This window comes from Protomyctophum parallelum (genome assembly GCF_964188405.1).
Source record: "Protomyctophum parallelum genome assembly, chromosome: 16".
NCBI lineage: Eukaryota > Metazoa > Chordata > Actinopteri > Myctophiformes > Myctophidae > Protomyctophum > Protomyctophum parallelum.
The window spans coordinates 42402869-42409456 of NC_139711.1; the positions used below are offsets into that span (position 1 = coordinate 42402869).

Consider the following 6588-nt stretch of genomic DNA (forward strand, 5'->3'; position numbering starts at 1 on the left):
GTGGAAGTTGTCTTACCGCGTAAGATGAGCAGTTTCACCAACGCCATGCACACGCCCACGACAATGAGAAAGATCACACCGAGGCCAGCAGTCAATAGAGGATGCTTATGGAGTTCAGCCATGAGGTACACAGCCATGGTACGCAGAACCCCAGATCTGAAACACACACACAAGGACACAGCCATGAGGTACACAGCCATGGTACGCAGAACCCCAGATCTGAAACACACACACAAGGACACAGCCATGAGGTACACAGCCATGGTACGCAGAACCCCAGATCTGAAACACACACACACACACACACACACACACACACACACACACACACACACAAGGACACACGCTTTAATCACAGCAGCACCAGGACCAAACCTATATAATACATAATATATATGATATTATATATTATAATATATGACCGTCATAAGTTAAACATAAGTCACAACAAGAACACGTTCCTATAGTATGATAGGCCACATCAGAGGTATACGTGCACCGTGCACGCACAGATAGACACTGGAGGTCTCACCCACTCTCTCTCTCTCTCCCTCCCTCGTCTCTCTCTCTCTCTCTCTCTCTCTGTCTCTCTCCCTCCCTCCCTCGTCTCTCTCTCTCTCTCCCTCTCTCTCTTCTCTCTCTCCTCTCACCCACTCTCTCTACACCTCTCTCTCTCCCTCCCTCCTCTGTCTCTCTCTCTCTCTCCCTCTCTCTCTTTCTCTCTCTCCCTCTCACCCACTCTCTCTACACCTCTCTCTCTCCCTCTCCCTCCCTCCTCTGTCTCTCTCTCTCTCTCTCTCTCTCTCTCTCCTCTCTCCTCTCTCTCTTTTTCTCTCTCTCTCTCACCCACTCTCTCTACACCTCTCTCTCCCTCTCCCTCCCTCCTCTGTCTCTCTCTCTCTCTCTCTCTCTCTCTCTCCTCTCTCTCTCTCTCTCTGCTCTCTCTCTCTCTTCTCTCTCTCTCTCTCTCTCTCTCTCCCTCTCTCTCTTTTTCTCTCTCCCTCTCACCCACTCTCTCTACACCTCTCTCTCTCCCTCTCCCTCCCTCCTCTGTCTCTGTCTCTCCCTCCCTCCTCTCTCTCTCTCTCTCTCTCTAGGGAACACTGCACTAGGGAATACTGGGATAAGAACCCACGGCAGGAGCCGGGATCTCCACTGTACCTCTCTGGGTGCTGAACGTTTGGTTCCTTGGGAGTGATAACGGGGGGCTGGGGACCCCCGGCGGCAGCCTGGCCCCCCTCTGGAGCGGCGGGGGGAGGAGGGGCTGCCTGGACCCCCCCTGGAGAGGCGGGGGGAGGAGGGGCTGCCTGGACCCCCTCTGGAGTGGCGGGGGGAGGAGGGGCTGCCTGGACCCCCCCTGGAGCAGTGGGGGGAGGAGGGGCTGCCTGGACCCCCTCTGGAGCAGTGGGGGGAGGAGGGGCTGCCTGGACCCCCCTGGAGAGGCGGGGGGAGGAGGGCTGCCTGGACCCCCCCTGGAGCAGTGGGGGGAGGAGGGGCTGCCTGGACCCCCTCTGGAGAGGCGGGGGGAGGAGGGGCTGCCTGGACCCCCCCTGGAGCAGTGGGGGGAGGAGGGGCTGCCTGGACCCCCCCTGGAGAGGCGGGGGGAGGAGGGGCTGCCTGGACCCCCCCCTGGAGAGGCGGGGGGAGGAGGGGCTGCCTGGACCCCCCCTGGAGAGGCGGGGGGAGGAGGGGCTGCCTGGACCCCCCCTGGAGCAGTGGGGGGAGGAGGGGCTGCCTGGACCCCCCCTGGAGCAGTGGGGGGAGGAGGGGCTGCCTGGACCCCCCCTGCAGCGGCGGGGGGAGGAAGGGCAACGGTGAGCGTCTGAACGGCGGTGACCAGCTGAGCGAGCCGGTCAGTCATCTCAAGAAGAACAGCTCCTTGTGAAGTGACAGCACCTCGAAGCTGGGCCAGTTCCGCTGGATCCATCTTTTGGGTTGATTTATGCTGTCCGGCTTCTATCCCAGGTAAGGATCCTAAATGCAGAACACAGGACACAAGGACTTAGAAATAAGGTACACACAGGAGCGCATACCGGTAGCCCCCCCGACCCCCCCCCCCCTCCTAACTTAATTCATTCCATGACTGGATTGCAGTGCTGCAGCTTCAGATAAGTAAGCCTGTCATTTCCTTTATTTACTGCGGATTGCATTCATACCTGCACCGAATCGTAATCAAATGAGTTTGGAAGCGAAGCGAAACCCCCGTTTTTGCTCGGAGTAGAATGAGGTTCTATACGCATTAGGATTCGAATGAGCCTTCACACAGGTCTGCCAAACGAAGTGCACTTTCTGACAATGCGCAGCAGGATTCGTTTTAATTGCAGCAAAGCTTTCTGGTGTGAATGTCACCTAGAACTCTCTGCATGGCTAGAATTACCCCTTTCAGAACACCGTTCTCAAAGAGAGATGGAACTTAAATGACGAGATATATATTTATAAATATAGAAAGACACGAGATAAGAAATGAGAAAAGTATATCCTATGAAAACGGGACTTTAATTTAAAACGAATAATAAGTTACAATAACAAGCCCTAATCTAAACTCAAATTAACAAGAAAGACAGCTATTTAATTCACAGTGAACAACAATTATTAAAGCTATACATCTGAGTTTTCTCATTCATTTAAATAACCGCTCTACTTTTCTAACCAAGGTCACGGTGACTGCAAAAAATTAATCAACATAATAAATCAACATAATAGATGATAATACCAATAACAGCCAACAGCATAATTAAACTAAATAAACATATAACGATCAGATCGATGTCTGTTTCCACGCAGCGCGCTCTTCCCCGGGCAAAGAAGTGCACATAAGCATAGCCTAATGTTGGCACCAATAATGCGCTCCGATCTGAACACTCACTTTACTATGCGTCTCATGCAGACATGCCAAATAAAACCAACATTCTGTCTTAAGTCGCTGCTTGATAAATCCATGATACATCATTTACATTTATTCCACATAGCTGAACTTTTCCGCGAGATTAATTCACTCGGACAATTCTCTACGTGCCAGCTAATAAAATACAGTAAAGAAATAGCCTATAGCTATTCCGTTGAAAAAACGGAATATATTGCCCTTCATTTTTACAGTGTGACCCCTTACACCGAGAGACCTTACACAGACGGCAGCATGACCCTGTTGACTGAGGCCAGCTGGATGGACGAGTCCATGACCCCGTCTACATGCCCTGGGACCCCCGATGTTGCCCTAGACCTTCCCCTTCTGCAGCCTGCCACAATGGACAGAGTGTCGGCATCCGGACTCTCCCCTTGGCCTGCTTAAAATGGAACGCTGTTTTGACAGCATTTTGCCTTTGCACGCTAAATCTGGCTATTTATCAAGAGTGGGTTCTGATTTGCTAGTGCTTTCATGCACCTCAGTTTAGAAATAGCCATGTTTGATTGGCATGCAGTATTCCTTTAGCATATTACTGCAGTAACAAATGGCTTGTTGATTGGTTCTATAAGCAATCTGCATGGCTTGAAATGTGATTCCAAACCTCACTATTCCACCCCCACCACCCTACAACTTGCTATCTCCTGTTGCACTACGCTTGTATGATGCCTGTAAAGCATCTTGAGAGTGATCCTTGTCTGTGTTGTGGATGTGGTTGACTGGTGCGGTTGGGTTGATGGAGTTTGACGGCATCTGAACTGAGCATGTGAGACGTGCATGGAGTGTGACGCTGAGCCCAACTGACTTTCCACAGGACATGCCATAGGGGTCTAAAGCACTAAAGATTCATGGCAAGCCCAGGCCGTGGCGTAACGGTCTGGGCACCGGACTGGTAATCCAGTCGCAGTGTGCCGCGGGTTCGACTCCCGAGCCCGACACGGCCTTTACTGCATGTCATCCCCCCATCTCTCTCCCGTTTCCTGTCAGCCTACTGTCTGTCCCTTCAAAAATCAATAAAAAGGCGTAAGCCGCAAAAAAATATCTTAAAAAAAAAAAAAAGATTCATGGCAGGACAATGAGCTATCATGCGTTTACCTGTGTTGGCGTAGGAGGGCGAGTTATGTTGCACGGCGTCAGCGTTGAGTTCTAGCAACAGCCGGTCCAGCTCTGACAGGTTACTGGAGGTCATGGCCAACGCAGACGAGTCCGACGACTTCTGTTTATTTGGAAAACTGAAATAGAGCGAGGAGATGGGGGAGGGAATTGGAAAAGAGGGTGTGAGGGGAGAGAGAGAGAGACAGAGGTCAATAGCCATTATAGGAAAAACAAACAATGACAGATGGTGAACAGTTCTGTATACTATAAATATACACAGCAAATAACAACCATCTATGATTTATTAAACGTATTATTCACAAGATGACGGCGCAGTCTCTAGTAAAAGTGGTTGCTGCTGAAGACGAGTATACCGATATTTCAGCCAAACCCATAATCAATATTTTCCAGGTGATAAAAGTGTTACATTCCCACAGTGGCCAGCAGTATCCCAGATTCCTGGCAGCTTACCTATATACGTGGTCCTCTTCGATGTGAGACGATGGAGGGCTACTGCTATCCCTGGACCATGAGCTCTTCTGGCCTGAACCTAAGGACTGCAGAAGACAGATGTTCATGTTCATCAAGTTTCAAGTTTGCCATCATATCATATTAATCTTATGAAATGGCTTTCTCTTGTTTCAATCCTCTGAACTCAGCCCAGGCTGCAGTAAGTCTGCCTGAAAAAGGTGAGTATACACTTAACATTCTTCAATACCTTACACTTAGGGCGCTTTCATACCCAAAGTTCGCTTAGAAGGTCAGGGAAGGTCAGATTGTTGCATTTTGATTTTGCTCCGTTTAGTGTTCACACAGGACTTTGTAAAGCAAATATGTAAACAAATGACACGTGGACATGTTAAGCGAATCAAATGGTGAAGAATTAAATAAAATGACATTTTACGAGGGAAAAAGAACATGAGGGGAAATCACACCTTCAGTCACACAGAGAGAGAAGAGAACAGCAACATGGAACGACAGCAATCAATTCTCAATTCCAAATAAGAGCAACAGATGAACAGAGGAGCAGGTGTTTGAACAATAATGTGCTTATTGCTGCATGTAATTCACCGGAGACGTAGCCTACAAGGTATCACCAATAAAAAGGACATTTCTTCCATGTGTGCACCTTAACCCGATTAGAATCTGATGTGTTATTTCTGCGCATTAAATCGGCAGGCAATTACAGTACATGTCATATTATGGTTTAAACTTGAAGCCGTGCTTCAGGTAGTATTGAGCTTCAAGTCAGAACAGCTCCGCTGCAGCTAATTGAGTTGACCCAGTTTCACGTCTGTTGCTATTAGGGGTGTAAAAAAAAATCGATTCGAATTAGAATCGCGATTCCCGTTATGAACGATTCAAAATCGATTCATAATTTCCAAAAATCGATTTTTTTATTATTATTTATTTTATTTTTTAGATGTTATTTCTGGTTAGTTACAGGAGTTTTCACTACATGGTGTTTATAATATGAAATGTAAGCTCACCCTAACCCTCACCCTTACAGTAAACATCATGTCTTCAGTCATTTTCAAGTTAATCACTTCAGTTGGCTGGAGTAGATTGTGATGAAATCCTATGTATTGAATCAAGAATCATTTTGAATAGAGAATAGTTTCGAATCTGGAAAAAAAAATCTTTTGAATAAATAAATAAATCGTTTTTGGAGAATCGAGAATCGTAGAATCGAAAAAATCGATTTTGAATCGAATCGTGACCCCAAGAATCGGAATCGGAATCGAATCGAATCGTGGGACACCCAAAGATTCACTGCCCTAGTTGCTATAGTGATGTAATCAATTAATCATTTGGGACCACCTGTGTAGCTTATTTAACATTTTAAATGGCTTGCATGTAGGCCACTCTTGACATTCGTTGTCTCTCTTATATATTCCTGAATCTCAACTGTCTTAAGTTGTCACCATTGGCTCTTTCTCTGGTCCTCTATAAAGTCTGAATGCGTTCACACCAGTAACGAACCGCACTCGTTTGGAAGCGAACCGAGTTCAGCATTTTTTGGCGGACCATGGTTCGTTTCTTTGATCCGCACCAGAGTTCTAAGTTTTAAACGAACCAAACAGTCCCGGTGTGAAAGCGCCCTTACAGGGTTGCATGTCTTCTATGTACGTTTTATATTCAATTTGCAACAATAAAGTATTGACTTTGCTTTGGCTCCACAGGGACCCAGTGTGAGCCACTTACTTGCAGTGACGAGTGGTGGGAGTCTGGGATGTCGATCAGAGAACCATTCAGAGCCTCAGCTGACGGAGGGGGAGGGACTGGGGGCGGAACCGACACATCCTGGTAGGAGTTTCCTCCTGTAGGAATGGAGTAGGGCGTCTCGTCAGGGAGGAAAACCGGACGCTTTGAGATGTGAGAAGTCGTTGATTCCAGGTCGGCTAGTAACGCATCTAGGGGAAAAAAAGATGTGTGATTATTGGTTACAAATTTACATATAATCCAAAATTACCAACAAATTGGACAGGAAATTAGAAACATGCATGTCCCGTAAAAATCACATATATGTGAACTGAGTCTCTCTCTTTCTCTCTCTCCCTCTCTCCCCCCCCCCCTCATTAACGTCACAT

General features: G+C 47.7%; 1 long non-coding RNA gene across 1 annotated transcript; it reads right to left on the reverse strand.

Annotated features, from left to right (window-relative positions):
• Nucleotides 1-4087: 4087 nt before the first annotated feature.
• On the reverse strand, nucleotides 4088-6226 carry LOC310872911. Its single transcript, XR_014570435.1, has 3 exons — nucleotides 6203-6226; nucleotides 4469-4554; nucleotides 4088-4134 (listed from the first exon to the last, which is right to left on the reverse strand). It is a non-coding gene; the product is annotated as an uncharacterized lncRNA (long non-coding RNA).
• Between the last annotated feature and the right edge of the window lie 362 nt (nucleotides 6227-6588).